The 20,333-nt window shown below is 42.1% G+C and overlaps 1 protein-coding gene across 5 annotated transcripts in view; it reads right to left on the bottom strand.

Annotated features, from left to right (window-relative positions):
- Window positions 1-14,585: 14,585 nt before the first annotated feature.
- LOC105468430 (glutamate ionotropic receptor AMPA type subunit 3) overlaps window positions 14,586-20,333 on the bottom strand; it is a 322,135-nt gene continuing 316,387 nt past the window's right edge. For 3 of the 5 annotated variants that reach the window (XM_011718569.3, XM_011718568.3, XM_011718572.2), the window contains one exon: window positions 16,614-16,789. The gene's annotated coding sequence lies outside the window, so the exon portion shown is untranslated. Of the gene's footprint in view, window positions 16,790-20,333 lie in introns of all 5 variants that reach the window. The other 2 variants (XM_011718571.2, XM_011718567.2) reach the window with 1 other exon arrangement.

The raw sequence follows: 20,333 nt of genomic DNA on the forward strand, positions 1-20,333 counted from the left end.
TTGAGGGTTGGAGGAGGGATGGCACAGGCACTCCTTTGGCTACCCCAGCTGGTTCTGAGCCCAGCACAGAACCAGGACTTGTCTAGGAATTGCAGTCTTTGTGGCCTGGGCTGCCTTTCCAGTTTATTTAGGACCCCAGAGCACTTTGACCTGCTGTAGTGAGGCTTGCTGGAACTCAGGTTCTGATTGCTGGGATGGACAATTCCCCTCTGGATAGGGCTAGTCTAAATGCTCCCTCTGTGGGTGGGCACTGGTTGAATTCTACCTGGTGTTGCTTTCTGCTGTGATAAGCAGCACTGAGTTCCAATGAAAAGTCCCCAAATCACTGTGCTGTCCCTCCCTCAAGGACACAGATTCTTTCTCCGTGCTACCCGGCTGATACCTGGGGATTGGGGAGGGGTAGCATCAGCAATGCAAGACTGTCTTTCCTACCCTCTTTAGTGCCTCTTTCTGTGATATGAAGTTAAAACCAGGTACTTTGATCACTCACCTGATTTTTGGTTATTATGAAGGTGCTTTATTGTGTGGATAGTTGCCAAGTTGGTGTTTTTGTAGGGGAGGATAATTGGTAAAGGCTTCTATTTGGCCATCTTGCTCTCCCTTGCAATGTTTAAATCTTTACAAGGGAGAAAAATTTCCATAATCCTCCTTCAGATTTGATACTGGTTTTGATTTATTATCTTAGTCTCTTGCAGGAGGAGGAGCAGCAGCTTCAGAAACTCCTATTTAATCTTCAGTATGGCCAAGGACCCGATGTGGGTGCTACTTCAACTGCCAAATATGTCAATTCCAACTATACATTCAGGGACCAGGAAAATGACCATCATGTGAGTCAGCAGATCCAGTGGCTCCACTGTAAGTGAGGCTTTGGCTAGGATTTTTTTACTACTTGACACCCAGATGACTCCCCTTTAACAAGCAGACATGATGATGCTTCATGTCTGCAAGTATCAGTGTCAACTCAGACCCCAGATCTAATATCTGGATATGCCTCTTTCTCTAGTATATAGTAAATGTACCTTATATACAATAAATGTACAGTAAATTTGCCAAGTAGATGACTGTGGGGTCCTTTTGGTAAGGACTAGGGAAAAGACTTGTAATGCAGGGCTCTTCCCACTGGAGGCCATCTCTCCAGTAGGTGTGTTCTGGGATGGAAAATTAGCTCAGGTCTGGAAGCTAAACTAGAAATTATGGTGTTTTAATTGGGGAGACTGACCTCTAGTTCCTGCTCATTTATGCTTACTCTTTTAAAAATTATATATGTTAAGCAATATGCTTTTGGCTGCTATCTATTTTGACTTTAGGGATGCAGTGTTCTATTAACCATCTCTATATATCAGGCCCACTTGGTTGCCGATCTAATTGTGTGTGTTGTTATAATAATTACAAACCCCTTGGCTTCTGGTGGAGGAGTGCTATCATTTGGTCTCTATTGCCAGGGTTGGGAGGTTTGACAATCATTTCCATTTCTATAAACAAATCAAGGGACCACGTCTCTTATCATCTGCTCTGGCCTGCAGAGGAAAGCCACCACTGAACTTCTTGGTGATCCTGCTGCCACTTTCACCAGTATTCCTGATGGCCTAGGTGAATGATGTGTCTTCTGGGTTCTCCTATGTGACATAATCCTCCAGTGGATCTTCTGGCTTCATTTCCACTCCAGCATGCCCACTTCTCTCAGCCTTTTAATTTCTTCCTCTGGCATATACCACAGCAATTCAGAAATTTTAACGTCACTCAGTGTGGGCTGTTTTTTTTCCAGGCTTATAGGAGCCACCTTAGCAGCAAGTTACACCAACTTCTGGTGTCTCTGTTAGAGTGTTAAGTCTTGTATTCTAAGAGAGTTCCCCCAAACCAACAAACTCTCCCTTATCTGGTCTTACGATAAAGCTCTCCCTGGTCAAGCACCTTCAGAACATAGTCCCATGGGACCTCCCCTGATTCCTCTCAGTACATGCTGGCACTTCCTTTGAGATATAGTCCTTTTCCTCCCCAGTCAAGTCCAGCTTAATTGTGGAAATGTTTTGCTGCTTATAGACCTGTTGCTTTGTGGTGGAAAGACCTATGTATTGTCTTCTTATATAGAAGAAGTACCAGCTCTTATTGGACAAGCATGAGGCACTTCCACTGGCTCAGAAGATTTTAAGAGGGCTGCAGAGTCAAAATCTTCAGGAGCATCCTCTTAGATGTCCCCATCTCCCGTGTCAGGGTCCCGAGTTTTCACAACTAGGACCCCGACTTTGGCATAACATACCTGCCTCAGTTAAGCATTCAGCTATCCTTGAAGTTCAGCCACTCTAATGATCAAATCCTGGGTTTTATCTTCAACTTTTTATGCTCACCCATTGCATGAAATTAGGTCTTCTTTGTAAGCTACTAAAGAGACTTTGTGTTCGCACATTTAGTTTTTAGTTGTTATTTCCTTTCAGCAGGGCATCAATGTAACTAAATAGAAGTGTAAGATTCCATTTTCTTTATACTTATATTTCTCGCATACTTTTGAAATGCTTGAGTCATTCCATGAGCTATTGAATTCTCCTTACTGGTATGTTCTCCTGAAACACCACAGGAGAAATATTTAAACACTAGGACTCTGTCTTGTGACAGGGGCTCTCTGTGCATAATCTTCCACCAGGAACGGGGTCCTTAATGCCAGATAGGTGCTGATGAATCCAATATCCACACCGCATCTTATGGCTTCCTTTCTTGGGCCACTTCTGGCACCAAAAGTTATAGGTTGGCTTCTCAAAGAAGCAGATGCAGAGGAATTAGGAGTGCAAACATTTATTAGGGAATAACACCTGTGAAGAAATAGAGACAAAGAAGGATTGAGGAGGGGGAGCCATCAGAAGATATGCAGACTTGATGAAGTCTCTGCCAGCCCGAGGGGGCTTTCTGGAGCCAAGATTGCTCATTAGAGAAGTCCCATGTTGGGTGGGAATAGCTGGGCTTTTGTACCACTGCTTTGCTTGGTTATTCGCTGGGGATCACCCCCAGGGAGTGTGACCTTGCTTATCACCACTTTGCTCAGTCATTAGTTGCTAGATGTCCCAAGAAGAGTGTGATCCATGTTCTAAAGCCCTGGCAGATTCTGAAGATGCTAACAGCTGTCAGCCAACTACACTCCTTATAGCTGGGCAGTACGTCATTGATTGAAGAGGAATATGAGGGATGGATCACTATGTCTTCAACACTGACTGAACTTAATACCACTGTGTATGAGCTAAATCTATTAATTTAGACTACAATTTCTATTTCTCCTCCACTATCCAGTGGGTAAACCTCACAAAGGAGATTAGATTTGCATGCCTCAGTGTCCTATGAATCAATTTAGGACCTAGCTGCAGTGCAGTAGCTTGGGCATTGGCCAGGGAGGGCATCCATAGTGGTGGTGCAAGATATCCTCCGCATCCAAGGGAATCTGAAGGTTAGGCTGCCTGGCTGGTGGGAGACAAGGTAGGGCTTCTTTTGGGAGAAGAGAGACCTGGAAAATATGACCGGTTATGGATAACTGCTTTTGCTGACCGATTGATTGTGTGGAAGGTGGGCCTTTTTGGACCGAAAGTCTGGGAGATTTTGCATTTTGTATGGTATAAGGTGGCACCTCTTCTCTGTCAACACCACTTTCTAAGTTATACCTGTTTATTCCCCCACTTCCACATTTCATTCATTTGCTCATCAAACCTTTACAACTCTGTTGCAGCTATGTAAATGACTATAAGAGACTCTGCCTGTGGTCTCAGTGCATGACCCAGTAGAGAAAATAATATTTCATTACAGTGCTATGAGATAGGTAAGTACTCCTGTGGTGGGAGCAAAAAGGAAAGGTCCCTAACACAATCCGTGGGGGAGAGGACAGTTAGACAAGGCTTTCCAGAGGAAACAATGCTAATTTAGTCTTAAAGACAGAGTACAAGCTAGTCAGGCATAAAAGCAGATAAAGAAGCATGTGCAGCCGGGCGCGGTGGCTCAAGCCTGTAATCCTAGCACTTTGGGAGGCCGAGACGGGCGGATCACGAGGTCAGGAGATCGAGACCATCCTGGCTAACACGGTGAAACCCCGTCTCTACTAAAAAATACAAAAAACTAGCCGGGCGCAGTGGCGGGCGCCTGTAGTCCCAACTACTCGGGAGGCTGAGGCAGGAGAATGGCGTGAACCCAGGAGGCGGAGCTTGCAGTGAGCTGAGATCTGGCCACTGCACTCCAGCCTGGGCGGCAGAGCGAGACTCCGTCTCAAAAAAAAAAAAAAAAAAAAAAAAAAAAAGGAAGCATGTGCAAAAACATGAAAAGACATGGCAAGGCCGGGAATTTGAAATAGCTGAATATGGAGGAGAACCAAGATGGCCAACAAGACACAGCTAGGAAGAGCATTACCCACCGAGAGATGAGACCATCAAGAAGACTGGCACACTCTGAGTGAATCTTCAGAAGGAAAGCATTGAGAGTGGACAGAGGGAGGACACAGACCCTGGGCTGAAGGGGGAGGAAGCTGGGAACCCTGCACAGGGCTGCCAAACATCAGGACTCATTCCTGGCCCCCAGTGGCTCCTGGGGAAAGGATGAGTTAAATAGGTGAGAAGTGATCCACTGTCATGAAGGACCATTGGAATCTTAGTTGCAGGAGACCCAAGACTCCAAAAGATATTTAAGCTGACAGGGATAGGTACTTGGAGATGTGGCAGGGACAGGACTCCAGACTGTGCAGAGCCTGGAGGATTTGGTGTGAGAATGGCCACAATGGAACATGGCCAGGGATGCCCATCCCCTGAGGCTTGCCATGGTCCTCTAGGTGGCTTTGGCCTTTGTTGACTGTTGGACCTGGACAGAACAGGGTTGTCTTGATTGTGGAATGGGCAAGTCTGATCTGAACACCCTCCTATCTGCTGGCATCTCCCAGTATCCCTGCATGGCCGCACCTGTTTGCAGCACAGCCTCGGATGCCAAACTGGTGCACTTCCTTGTGGCTGCTGCCATAGTTCCTTCACCGGCAGGCCCTGCTAACCATCAGAGAGTTTGAGCAGATGGGCCCCTGCCAACGTGCACTAGCCCACAGCCTCCCTTCATTGCTTTGCCAGCACACACTTGCTCGCAGCCTACCCCCCCTGCTTTGCCAGCTTGTGTGCATATGGACCTTGCTGTTCACTCCATTGCCACCAGTGCCCATGGACTTTGCCACCACTGCCTCACCACCACTGGTGTGAGCATGTGCATGCAGACCTCACTGTCCTGCCACCAGTGCACATACACACACATGAACCCCGCCGCACTGCTGCCCCATTGCTGACCCATGGTGGATCCTGCCACACTGTTGCCCTGTTGCCACTGGCATGCATGTAGACTCTACTGAACCGCCACCGGCAGTGCACTTGTGCACATGGATCCCACCATGCGGCTGCTGCCAGTGCATACAAGTGGATCCCATTGTGTTGCTGCTGCCAGTGCTCACATGCATGGACCCTGCCACATCGTCACTGCTGATGCAAGTGCATGCATGCAGTCCCCACCACCCTGCCACTCATGGAGCATGTGCGTGCATGTAGATCTCACTGCGCTACTGCCCTGCTTCCACCAGCACATGCACATAGACCCCCTGCCACAGCCCCAATGAAATGCTTTTGCCAGCATCCCCCTTCCCTATTGGAGTGTTGTTAGTGGAATGGAAACACCTCAGCCCCTCCAGCACAGCAGATGCTCAACCTCGAGTGTCCAGAGAACAAAGCCATGGCCTCGATCCCAGGCCCCCACTGTTATAGCACGCAGCCCAGGGGTGCTGAGCTGAGCCTTGGCCACTTGAAATTATCCAGAAATGAAGCCAGTCAACTGAAACTAACTTATACCACAGTCAATCCCTCAAGGGCATCAAAGAATATAAAAGGAAAAGCCCCATTAAAATGACAGCAAATTCAAAGGTTAAAGGAGCGTCAGCCCTTACAATTGAGAAAGAACTAGTGCAAGAACTCTGGCAACCCCAAAAACCAGAGTGTCTTATTACCTTTCAGTGACCACACTAACTCCCCAGCAACAGTTCTGAACCAGCCTGAAATGGCTGAAATGACACACAGAATTCAGAATCTGGATAGTAATGAAGATAATCAAGATTCAGGAGAAAATTGAAACCCAATCCAAAGAATTTAATGAATCCAGTAAAATGATACTGGAGATGGAAGATGAAATAGCCATTTTGAGAAAGAACCACACTAATCTGATAGAGCTGAAAAACTCACCACAAGAATTTCATAATACAATCAGAAGTACAAACAGCAACATGGACCAAGCTAAGGAAAGAATCTCAGGAAGAAATTGAAATGCTGAACACACCAATAACGAGTTCTTAAATTGAATCAGTAATAAAAAGCCTGCCAAGCAGAAAAAGCCCTGGTCCAGACAGATTCACAGCTTAATTCTACCAGGTGTATAATGAAGAGCTGGTACCATTTCTACCCACAGCCAACATCATACTGAACAGGCAAAAGATGGAAGTATTCCCTTTGAGAACTGGAATAAGACAAGGATGCCCAGTTTCACCACTCTTATTCAACATAGTACTGGAAGTCCTAGCCAGAGCATTCAGGCAAGAGAAATAAATAAAAGGCATCCAAATAGGTAGAGAAGAAGTCAAACTATCATCTCTCTTCACAGAAAATATGATTTTATACCTAGAAAACTTCATAGTATCGGTCCCAAACCTCCTAGATCTGATAAACAACTTCAGCAAAGTTTCAGGATACAAAATCAACATACAAAAATCAGCAGCATTTCTATACACCAACAACATCTGAGCTGAGAGTCAAATCAAGAATGCAGACTAATTCACAATTGCCACAAAAAGAATAAAATACCTAGGAATACAACTAACCAGGGAGGTAATAAGAATTACAGAACGCTGCTCAAAGAAATCAGAGATAATACAAAAAAAACGGAAAAAAGGCCAGGCACGGTGGCTCACACCTGTAATCCCAGCACTTTGGGAGGCCGAGGCAGGCAGATGACGAGGTCAGGAGATCCAGACCATCCTGGCTAACATGGTGAAACCCCATCTCTACCCAAAAGCAAAAAATTAGCCGGGTGTGGTGGTGGGCACCTGTAGTCCTGGCTACTCGGGAGGCAGAGGCAGGAGAGTTGCTTGAACCCGGGAGGCGGAGGTTTCAGTGAGATGAGATCGCGCCACTGCACTCCAGCCTGGGTGGCAGAGCGAGACTCCATCACGAGACTCCATATATATATATATGGAAAAAATTCCATGAATTGGAAGAATCAATATTATTAAAAGGCCATACTGTCCAAAGCAATTTGCAGATTCAATGCTACTCCTATCAAACTACCAACCACATTTTCCACAGAATTAGAAAAACCTATTCTAAAATTCATATGGAACAACAACAACAAAAAGAGCTCGAATAGACAAAGCAATCCTAAGCAAAAAGAACAAAGCTGGAGGCATCACATTATCTGACTTCAGACTCTACTACAAGGCTACAGTAACCAAAACATCATGATACTGGTAAGAAAGCAGACTCACAGGCCAATGGAACAGGTTAGGGAACTCAGAAATAAAGCCACACACCTACAACCATCTAATCTTCAACAAAGTGGACAATCATAAGCAATGGGGAAAGGACTGCCTATTCAAAAAATTATGCTGGCATAAATTGGTAGCCCCATGCAGAAGATAAAAACTGGACCCCTTCCTTTCACCACATATGAAAATCAACCCAAGATGGATTAAAGACTTAAATATAAAACTTGAAACTATAAAAACTCTAGGAGAAACCTAGGAAATACCATGTTGGACATAGGCCATGGCAAGGATTTCATGACAACGTCTCCAAAAGCAATTGCGACAAAAGCAAAAATTGACAAATGGGACCTAATTAAACTAAAGACCTTCTGCACAACAAAATAAACTATCACTAAAATAGACAACCTACGGAATGGGAGAAAATATTCACAAACTGTGCATCAAACAAACGTGTAATATCTAGAACCTATAAAGATCTTAAACAGTTCAATAAGCAAAAAACAACTCCATTAAAAAATGAGCAAAGGACAAGAACAGACGCTTCTCCAAAGAAGACATACATGTGGCTCACAAGCATATGATAAAAGCTCAACATCACTGATAATTTGAGAAATACAAATAAAAACTACAATGAGATACCATCTCACACCAGTCAGAATGGCTATTATTAAAAAGTCAAAAAATAACATGCTGGTGAGGTTGCAGGAAAAAAGGAGCTCTTATATACTGCAGATGGGAAAGTAAATTAGTACAGCCACTGTGGAAAGCAGTTTGCAGAATTTGAAACGGAACTACCATTTGACCCAGCAATCCCATTTTTGGGCATCTACCCAAAGGAATATAAACTGTTCTACCATAAAGACACATGCACATGTATGTTCATTGCAGCAATATTTACAATAGCAAAGACATGGTATCAACCTAAATCCTTATCAGTGGTGTTATGTATACACCATGGAATACTATGGTGTTATAAAAAATAATGAGACCATGTCCTTTACAGCAATATGGATGGAGCTGGATGCCATTATACTAAACAAATTAATGCAAGAATAGAAAACCAAATACCATATGTTCTCACTTATGAAGGGAGCTAAACATTGAGTATACATAGACACAAAGAAGGGAACAATAGACACTGGGTCCTACTTGAGGGTGGAGGGTGGGAGGAGGATCAGGGTGAAAAAACTATCACTTACTATGCTTATTATGTGGGTGACAAAATAGTCTGTACACCAAACCCTTCATGTTAAAAATGACATGCAATTTAACTACATAGAAAAACTGCACATATACTCCCTGGACCTAAAATGAGTTTGGAACAAAAAATAAAAATAAAAAGTTGCATATGACTAGGTCTTAGTGAATAGCAACAAGGGTGAAGAAATTGGCAGGTGGCAGATTATAAGCAACTTTTATGGTAAAATAAAGAGCTGGTGGCTCATGCGTATAATCCTAACAATTTGAGAGTCCAACGCAGGAGGATTGCTTGAGGCTAAGAGTTTAAGACCAGTCTGGGGAATATAGTATGACTTAGTCTTTAACTAAAAAAGTTAAAAAAAATTAGGCAGGCATGGTCCTTGTTACTTAAGAGGCTGAGGCGGGAGGATCGCTTGGGCCCAGGAGTTCAAGGCTACAGTGAGCTATGATGATGCCTCTGCACTCCAGCCTGGGCAACAGAGAAAAACCCTGTCTCTCTAAAACAAAAATTAAACACATAAATAATAATAAAAAAGAGCTTACTCCTGTGCCAAAGAGCAATAGGGACCCATTGATGCTGAGGAGTGATGAGATCAGAAAAAGTCACTCTGGTTGCAGTGTGGAGGGTGAATTGGAGGGACAAAAACCTGGAAACAAGAGGGACAGCTAAGAGGCTGTTATATTAGGCCACATAGAAACTGTTACAAGTTCTATGAGGTAGAAAAGAAACTGTTACTTCTATGAGGTAAGGACTCATAGAAGTAGATGGATTTCAGAGATATCAGAGAGACTGAATCATTAGAACTTGACTCAAGATAAGGATGAGGGAGGGAGCAGGCAGAGCTGATTTCCAGGCTTCTGAATTTGGTGACTAGATTTACAGTGGTGAGTATTCCCCTGTCCCACCATCGTGTCTGTATGACCCAACTCTCTGTGACAGTGGAAAGGGTATTTTAGTCTTCTCTAGCCACCATAACAAAATACCACAGACGGAGTGGCTTAAACAACAGAAATTAATTTTCTCACAGTACTGGAGAATGGAAGTTCAACATCAAGGTGTGAGACTGGTCAAGTTCTGGTGAGGGTTCTCTTCCTGACTTGTAGATGGCCACCTTCTTGCTGTGTGCTCACACAGCCTTTCCTCCAAGGATGCATGTAAACTGAGAGATCGCTGTCTCTTCCTTTTCTTTTAAGGCCACTAATCCTATAAGATTGGTACCCCACCCTTAAGACCTCATTTTACCTTAACTACCTCCTAAAAGCCCTATCTCCAAATCCAGTAACATTGGGGATTAGAGTACAACATATAAATTTTGGAGGAGACACAGTTCAGTCCATAGCAAAAGGTTAAAAACAAACAAACAAACAAACAAACAGACAAACAACCAGCACCAAAAAAAACATGGGTTGCTTAGAGTCCTCTGAACACTTACAGAAATGCACATACTTGGGTATGTATAAACTGAACACGCAAACTCTCCACCTGTTCCTTTTATGATTCCACCCAGGTTTCATCTAATATCTCCCTAAGAGTGACCAGAACCACCTCCTTGTATTGCTATGTTCTGGGGAGTGAGTGATTTGGGACCCTTGGCTAGCATGTTCAAGGCTTGCACATTCCTTCCTTGGTGATAACCCTAGATAGTTTTCCTCCACAAGAGTGCAAATCATATTATGATTCGGTGATCCAAAAGATGATACAAAGAACCATATGCTTACTTTTCACTACATCTTATAGCTATACAAGTTGGTGTTAACCTAACCCATCTGCTTTTCCATTGTCATTGTACTGTGGCTTCTGCTTTTGGGTGCAAGTCTGTTTTTCTCAGATTGTCATATCCACCAATTTTAAAGTTCATTAGATTTATTTTTATATTTTATTTGACTCCCCATCAATGGTGTTTTAAATCAAGATAGGGACTCTTATAGGGAGCTTTGGTTTAGCAGTGGGGTGAGGGCAAGAGAACGCACAATAGTTTCTGTGTTGGAAATGTCAAGTTTGACATGCTTATAGCATAATCCAAGTGAGGGGGTGTCCTATAGACATTTAATTATACTTGTTTGGAGCTCACGAGAGAGTTTTGAGATAGAAATGAAGACTTGAAACACATCATAATGTATGTGGAGATGGAAACCATGGGATAGCACACAAGAAGAGAATACAGAGTGGGAAGAAAGGAGGAAATGTGGTAGAACTTGGGAAAACATTGACATTAAGAGAGAAAGGAGGAGACCAGGAAGCAGAAGAAAAATTACCAGTAGCAGGGTAGGAGGAAGCCCAGTAAAGAGTGCTGTCATGGAAGTCAAAATAATAGAGATTTCCAAACTGGAGGAGGTTAATAACATCAAATTCTGGAAAGAGATAAAATAAAATAATGGCTATCAAGTAGGGTAAAGTAGTGATTGGGAAACTTTCTGTAAAGAGCAAGTTAGTAAATATTTTAGATTTTTTAGGCAATACTGTTGCAACTAGTCAACTCTGCCATTGCAGAGTGAATGAAGCCACAGACAATACATAAGTGAATGACTGTGGCTGTGTTCCAATAAAACTTTATTAACAAAAACAAGTGGTGGGCTGGATTTAGCCTGTGTGCCAAAGTTTGCCAACTCTTGCTATAAAGTATGGATTGCAGTTTATTGATGACCTTGTCAAGAGAATTTCCTGTACAGTGGTGGTGGCAGAAACCATATTGCAATAATTGAGGAAGTGGAGACCAAGGATGCAACAAGCTTTTCTGAAGCTATGCAGTAAATGGGAGGAAATGTGAACCTTAGAGGGCTTCACTGGGTTCAGAGACGGTTTTCAGTCTTTCAGATAAACTCTTGCACTCTCATGGGGGAAGACTGTAATGTTATTTGGGAATATTTACAAAAATTGTTTCCTTCTGTCTGCTTATATTCAAGCCTCGTGTGAGCTGCCACCAGAGATTTAATTGACTTGTTCAGGCTTAATGAATATTTATTAGGAAAATTGTAAATCAACCATTTTGCTATAGGATTGAAGCTCAGTGAAACCACTCCTGGGGTAATTTTTCCAAAGCTGCTGACATGGGGAGAAGATTATTTCTTAGGCTGTCATTGTAGGTTCTTTTACACGTTTATAGCTAGGACATTGTAAATCAACAAATAAGCAAATACCTCCTGCTCAGAAGGCGGAAAGGCTGTCAAGAAAGTGGTAATTCTGAGGTTCTCAGCAGCTATATGCTTTCAGGAGCCAGGCTCGCAGTTGCAAAGGCTCGCAGCTTGCAAAGGCTCGCAGCTTTTGGGCACGAAGAAAAATTTAGTTAACTCTGCCACCCCTGATTGTATTAGGAAGAGTAAGTCTAAGTGAAGGGGCAAAGGGAAAGTCTTCCTTTTGGGCTTTTAAAAGTATTTTTTCTGAGCAGAGCAATAGACATAAATAAATGCAGATTCTTTTTAGTCATCATCTACCTTGTACCAAGACTGTAAGCCCTATGAGGGCAGGGGCCAAGATTGCTCCTTCCTCATCTGGCAAAGAGAGGTAGAGAGTGTATGCCCTCTCAGAACCATTCTGTCCAGGTGACATATGGTTACAATAACAATGGCTGTCAGAGAACTTGAGGAATCTCACCCATTCGAATGAATTTGTGAACCTCAGCATTGAGGATGTTGAGAATGTGGCAGTAGGTTTGGGACAGTGATCAACTCCCTAAAGCCTCCCTCAATCCTCTCCTGACAACAGTGCTCTCCCTGGAAACCTTTTGAGAAAGTCTGAGTGCTCCATGTTTTCACTGAATGTAAATTGCTTGTCTATGACTCTTGATCTTAGGTGTGCAGGAAGTCTTCTAGCACTTCATAGCACTTTTAGTTCTGGAGGCAGGTTTCATTAATTCTTAGTGCAACCCACCATTCTCTCCTAAGAGAGAATCTGAATTCAGTTGTGGGAGTGCACAGAACTCCCACACTTCAGCTACTGAGTTTCATGTCTGTCAAGTGATCTGATAATAAATTGGTCCCAGGAACCTCAGTTCAACAGAGTGAGGACAAAAGGAGAGGGTTATGGTTCAGAGTAGCTAAAAAGCTCAGGTTTTGAAAGTAACTCTCTCAGTAACAGTAGGTTTTGGTAGTGTTCGTGTTACAAATGGTTTCTGACCCTTGTGAGATAGCATATTAATGCATCTTCTGCTTGATTGAGTCTGAATTCTGAGGAATAATGGTTTTGCTTCTTGCTTCTCAATTTGTTCTCCTCTACGTTCATCTTCTGAAGTCACAGTTGACCCTTTCCCTCATCCAATAGGAGGGAGACATTTTGCTGCAATATGTCTGCCATGATCTTACTAAGGTTTCCTTAAATGCATTTTTCCTTCCTGTTTGAAGATTGTTCTGTTGACTGAGTGTGATCAGATATGAGTCTTAACAGGGCAAGAATACTGATGTGGAGACCAAGAGGTGTTCTTCTTTTGTGCACAGGGAGAGTGTGGCATTTGAAATGCAAGGCCTTTTTGAAGACCTGATTGTAAAGGCTGACTCTATGTATAAGCAAAATATCTAACTACCTATAGTCCAATTTGAGAAATACTAAAAGCAGCCCCTTTTGTTTCTTCCTTCCTTCAAGGAGAAAAAAACCCCCAAATCCCACCTAAACCAAAATAGTGCTCCATTATCATCTGCAACAGCAACTGAGATTAGCTTCTTCTTTGGGGATAAGGAATTGAAGTGGCTGTTAAAATATAAATCTATTATTTTGGAAGATCCAGGGACATTGTTTGGTAGTTGAACTGATTTCATCACTCTAATCCAGTCCCTGAACTTGCTCCGGAGAATCAATAGTCTTCTGGTAGGACTGTGACAGGTGTCTTAATTTTAAAAAGCAGTTGAAGAGTTATGAAGTGTGAGTGGTTTAACAGCTATTTAGCATTTCAGAGCACAGTGAAAATGGTAGTAATTATGATGATGCCTACAGTAAGCCAAGCTGTCCACAGTGTGATTATATCAGCCTTCACTTCAGAATTTTCTCAGTCTTCCTTTCCCACTCCCATCTTTCTTCTTCTTTAAGCTCTTGCGTTCCTTGCTTCCTAACTCCCTAACCCCAGATATCTTTTTTTCCTTTATCTCTCTAGCATCTCAGCTGCACTTTCCTTCTTTTTTGGTTCAGTTGCAAATTATCCCCTCTCCTTTCCTCCTATCATTATCCCCTGTTCTCTAAGGTGGTTATGATATAAACTGGTGTACATTTAAACACTTGCTTTATTTATTGGATGAAGTTGTATTCCATGTTCAGAATCTACAAATCAGACTAGATGATTAGCTTTTCATTTCTCTGTCAGAACTATTCTAAAATCAGTGTAGTCCTAAATTCGTTATTTCTTCTCCCACTCTAGATTAGTGATCCTTGGTGGAAGAAACGATTTCCAGTTAGGAATTATTATTGGTCATTGAAGCAGCAGCACAAAACTTAGCTAAACAATTAAGAGTACTAGGACATATATGTTATGATGGCATAGGAAAGTAATTGGAAGTGTTTTTGAAGGTCAATACTCCTGAATTTAGGCAGTTCTGTGGGAGGTCAGTTGTGGAGATGGGAGAATTGAAGACCAAGTTTAGAGCCAAGACAGGCCTCTGGAAAGGAGTCCCAAAGGGTGGAGGAGACAGAATGGGAATGGAAGATCCTAAAGTTAAACTAATCTAAGGTCTTGGATGTATAGTTTTGCTTAAGCTAGGGGTCTGCACCTGACTACAATTGCAGTTGGGGTGGGGAGAGGAGTAATCTTTTGTGAAAATCATGAGTAAAGTGACTGTTACATCACTGGCAAAGCTTCTAGCAGAAGTCAGTTAGTGAGTAACTTCTTGGCATCTGCATCCAAGTAAATTTTAAACATCTAGCCATAGCACAGAAACAGAATTCTTTCTTTACAATTTTATTTACAAAATGTATTAAAACTTTGTACAATACCTCATGGCAATGAGGCTCTGTAATTTATGCCCACACATGCAATTTACCCTTTTATAGCCATTAGTTTGCTTGGCAATTTTTCTGTTCACTGAAGTATAGCTTTAACAACAAAAAGAAAAGAATTGGAAAAAAAATCCTCAAGTGACTACTGCCAAACTCCCATAGCTTGAAGTTAGTAGCAGAAATTTGAAGCAATCAACAGTTTTTTTAAACATGCAAGTTTTTAAAAAAATAACAAACCAATTTACCCGCCTCTTCATCTCAGTGAAGTTTCCTCTCTGAAAAACTGATTTGAGTTAATAAACATACATTTTTCTTTATACAGTGCCTATGAAAACGTTTGTGTGTAGGTTGGTTGGTTTGTTTTATACAACTTCGTGTTCACACAGCGTGAGCTTCCCGCGCTGGGACATTATAGCATTCATAAGTTGAAAATCACAGTTTCATGAAAACAAAACAAAACAAAAACACAACAGCTTTCTTTTTTTGTTCAATACCATTTGAAATTTGACAAGTGAGTTGTTTGCTTATGACACCATTTTTGGAATGAAAGTTTATATTACACTTTTCTGGAAACATTTCGTTGGAACGATACTTCTTCCTTTCTTTTCTGAAGACAAGAGCAAATATGCAGTGAGTCAACTAAGCATCTAAGGGTCACACTTGGGAAATGAATGCGAGCTCCTAGTTTTTGCAGTCTGGAAACTTCCCAATGCACGTTACTGATGAGAGCAAACTACTGAACTACAGGAAGCATACGTCGTTATATAGGAGGTAATTAGTGAGTGGAGACTATTTCTTCGGACTGTTCTGATGATGCCAACGGCAGGTATGCAGTTAGTTACTTGATAGCCCATGGAGCAGTGGAGTGATCTGAGAGAGTCAATAGAGAGACTGCTCCAAGCAAAGATCTGGAAATGATGCTGAGGCCCTCAGTTTAGCAGTAGGTTTGGGAATGCATTTTAGTCTTTGCAAACTAGAAAAGGACACATGCAGTCCGATGGAGAGCCATGGGCGGTAGCAGGCAACAGCTAGTAGGACAGACCTAGCAAGAGTAAAGTCAGACTGAGAACTGTGGTCTGAACCTGCTATCCCGCCTTGCAACGCAGTCCTGTCTCCGTGGTGTACACTTGAAAGGCATACTTAGCAGAGAAAGCCGAGCTAAACACAGTGTTGTTTCTGAGATACTCTAAACACATCTGGGAGTATAGGCAGCATTTCCCTCACCTCAATGCTAGATACTCAGCTCTATTGACTTAAAATGCACACTGAAGCAAGAAAAACAGATCTGTGAGCTGAAATTCCAGGCTCCTTGGAAAACCCCGGGATCCACTTTAGGAAAGCACCAAGAGGTATCCTGATAGTGCCCCGTCCCTTGCTACACACAAAGTCAATTTCGAAAGCTCTGTAAATCTCTTCATTGAGTGGGAAGTTATCAAAGTGTTTTCACAAAACCATTTCGAGAACACAGAGAAGTCACTGTTTAGTCCCTTTTCCAAAGTGTTTGAATTTTCTTAAGTGTTGCATTTACATTCTAAAGATATACACATTTCAGCAACATTGAAAGGAAATAGGGTGCACAGAACATCACCACCAACAGGAAATACCAAAAACATCTGGTCAGCAGATCCTAGAAGAAATGCCAGTCCGTCTTCCCAAACACTGGGAGACAGATTTTTTCTTTTTAATCAGGAAGAATTAATTCTTTTAGCTTAGATGGGCCTCTTTGCTGAATTGGAATTTAAATTTGTGTGTGTGTGTGTGTGTGTGTGTGTGTGTATGTATTAAAGAACATGGTGTTTGTATACTCTGCAGTGGTATCAAAGAATGGCTTTTGTTGGATTGACTTAATAAGATTTTTTTTTTCGCATACTGGAATCTTGCATGTCCATTTTTTGTTGGTTTTTATTTTAATTATTTTTTTCAAGCAAAGAAAAGATTTCAATGATGGTTTGCATTGTCGCGAGTCTCAGAGTGTTCCATAAGGCACTGAAGGAAAAAAAAATCAGTTTTTCCTATTGAAAGGTCATTGCACCATCAGCAATATTCGTGTCATGCCCGACACCAAGGAGAGTGAAATCTGGCTCAGGATCCTTGAAGCAGCCACGTTTTCGGTGATTTCCTCTCATCACATGCCTCCAGTGGGAAGGGATCTGCAAAGGCAAGGGGATATTTAAAATTGAAGGGGCCTCCTATTAGGAATTGAGAAGTTTATAATGGCTCAGTCTATCTTGGACAAAACTATGGCTGTTTTCTGAAATTGGCATTTCTGGGGTTGCACCTCATTTATTTGACTGGCTTTAGGTGACAGGTCTGGTTACATTCTCTACTATATGTATTGTACTAAGGAATATGCAGGTGTTGCATGCAGTTTAATTCAAGGTTTTAATCACTTATGATGTAGGTATACCAGAAAGTTTCCATGGCATTTTAATACAGATATTCACGAGGACTAAAAGAGTGTATTCTGATTGCAGAACCTGTGACAAAGAATTGTTCACCCAGGACAGAGGGTAAACAGTGTTCTATGGCTTACTGAATTGAAATCCATTTTAACTGTGAGAAGAAAATATTTTGCTTATTGCTAGAAAGGTGAGCAATTGTTTCTCTGAATACCTACAACCTTAGTTATTAAAGTCTGAAAATAGCACTGGGACTTTAAAGAGACAGCAGATTCCAGGAAGAGGCCAGAGCAGTGATACCTATGAAGGGGACTTGGCATCAATGAGGTCTTTGCCCTGACATATAGGCCTGATTGAAATGCTGATCATGTCTTCTTTTTGGAGGTACTAACTAGTGCAAGGGATTCATTTGCCCCTGACTCTGAATACTGTAGGACACTTTCTTACCTCCTCTTCAAGTTTACATCCCTCTCTTTATCCTTTCATTCTACACTAATCAAACACTTCTTTTTCTTCTAATCTAACACTGAATTTTATCCCAAAAGAATGACATAATTATGATCTGCCACTGGCCCTGGAGTAAAAGTATCTGTAAGAAGAATTTCCAATATGTACCTGAAGGCCAAAAGCATCCAAGGAGGGTAGAATAAGACTAACATGAAAGTAGACAAACCTCTTCCTTGTTACCCCTAAGTCCTAAGTCATATCTATCGCAGAAGCTTGGAGAAGTTTCATATCTGGCAGAAAGATCAAAGTCTCCTCCTGTCTCCCCAGTGGGCATGGGACATCACTAACTAGCGGCATGACTTTGGGAAAGGATCCCAACCTCTCAGTGCCTCTGTTTCCTGCTTTCAAATGGGGGTCAAATGAACTATTATCACTGAGGTAAAAGTCCCTTGGGGGAAAGAACATCATCACCTTGGTTATCCAGAATGCTTTTTCTTTCTATTTAACATAAAGTGAATTCTTTTAAGCAGAAAAATATCTCCAGTAAGCAAGCCTATGCATAGGCTTCCGAAGGAAAGTGGATCACTTTGAAAATGGGCTGCATCAACAAAGCTAATATTTTTAGGATGACTAAACAGAAAACTCCTGCAGGAAAAATGAAAATCTTTTCCCCTAACTTCAGGCATCTTGAAGTCTTGTAAAGGACAGAGATTTCAAAAATATTTTTGAAGAAACCAAAGAAGCCAGAAGTAGTTCTGAACTGCAATTAGGAAATTAGAAATAATTTCCTAAAACAATTAGCACAGTCAACCCTAGGGTGCAATGAATCTGGAGCACTTGATGGGCAGTCACCTGCCAAGGCATGCTTGGGAGGATACACTTCCAGTGGCTGGTCAGTAACCCAGACAGGCACCAGGTAGTCGAGAGGCTTTCTTCTCCCTAGTGGGAGCTAAACATGGTCTGAGACCGAGGCACATGTTCCCACAATAAGTCCAGTAATCCTGATGTGACTATCACCCATAGAAAATGAGAAACAACTCCTTCATCTTTCAAGGATGCCCTTTTATTAACCAGATTTCACTAGATCATATTTTTGCAGGTGATTTGCCCTGAGTCATTTTTCCTGAACAATTACTGGTACTATAAACCCCCAAGGTGGGCTCTGATAATTAGTAATAGAAGTAAAATCTCAGGGTACCTCTTGATGTCGGTGCCCCTGGATAGACCCTGACAGATTTAGGCCAACTCAGATAACTGGAAGCCTAATAACTAGGTAACAAATTAGAAGTCACCAGGAGATATTCCAGATCTTCTTGAGAAATAAAAGATGAATGGGTGAAGATCTCACTCTTCACTAAACCAACATTCCCCTAATGTCACATCACCAAATTGGCTGAGGACAACAGAGAAGTTTCAAAGCAGCTTGCTTTATGCCTCTTGACTAACACAAGTGAGGTTTTCCTGGCATTGTATGAGGCTTTTGCTTCTTGTCTGGAGACTGTACAGGCTTGGAGGACAGATTTGTTTGCAGATGCTCTTCCTAAGCCTTCTTTCACCCTGGAGATGGTTGCCAAGGTGCTAGGTAATTGGGTTGTAACCACATTGGCATTGGAGTCTATTAAAATGTGACTGTTGCCTCAATTAGCCTGAATTTTGCTTCACAAAAGTGAATCAACTCAGATGAGTAAAGGAAAGCCAGAAGTTGTGGCATATTAGTTTCTGAGATTTTCCCCTCAGGTTTGATGTTCCAGGCCTCTACTTTTGGATGGCAACATTATGTCCTAACAAAGGTTTGCTGACACAGTTTCTTTCCTTTCATTTCCTTTGATTTCCTCCCTCCCTCCCTCCTTTCCCTCCCTCCCTCCTTCCTTCCTTCCCTTTCTTTTTTCCCCTCCCTCCACCCTTCCTTCCTTCCCACCTTCCTTTCTTCCTCTTTCTTCCTGTATCTCTATCACTCTTTCTCTTCTTCCCTCTTTTCTTCCTTCCTTTCTTTTATTAAGTTACATTCTTTGATATTATTTCCTCTAGAATCTTTCTACTCCTGGGACCAGCAGCATCTGCATGACCTGGGAGTTTGTGAGAAATGTAGATCCTCAGGCCCCATCCCAGACCTGCTGGATCAGGATCTATATTTTTATAAGGTTCCCACATGAGTCACATGCACACTAATGTTTCATGAATACTGCTCTGGGGCTTTAACAAGAGTCTGAGGCTGTAGTAATTGGGTAGTAGGGACATAAATTCTCAGGTGGAATAGTTGATAAAAAAAGTCTGGAGGTCATGTCACCCTGAGCCTTGATATAATCCTCAGAAAGATTCTTTCTGGGGAAAGTAGGAGTGATTGAATATTCAATCTTGTGTGGAGTGCATAAGGAATGGGGCATATGGAGGCTTGGTGAAGTTCCTCAAGACGTTTTTTGTGGAAAAGTGGAACAGAAACTCAAGATCTGCTCTCCATTTGACAGGATCCCATTAGGATTTCAAGTTTCCTGGAGGACATCAGGCCATGGGTGGTTAGAAGTAGCATGGTTTAGCAAAGATATGGCTATAGGCAGAAGAAAGGCTGGGTTCTAGTCCCAGAACTGCCACTACCTAACTGTGTTGCCTTGAGTAATTCACTTCATGGGCTGGGTCTTACTGATAACTGTCTGATCCATCTTATCTCAAATGAGCCAATAGATATGAGAGCACTTTGATGACTGCTACACAAATTTAAGGTGTATTATTTATTTGGATGCTACCGCCTCAAAATTTGGGATAATTAAGTTAGATTCAAATTGCTCATGTCTAGCAAGCATGTCTATGTGTTGGCTACAGAAAGAAAGTGGATCACTTTGAAAATGGATTA

Source organism: Macaca nemestrina, chromosome X, assembly GCF_043159975.1.
Source record: "Macaca nemestrina isolate mMacNem1 chromosome X, mMacNem.hap1, whole genome shotgun sequence".
Taxonomy (NCBI): domain Eukaryota; kingdom Metazoa; phylum Chordata; class Mammalia; order Primates; family Cercopithecidae; genus Macaca; species Macaca nemestrina.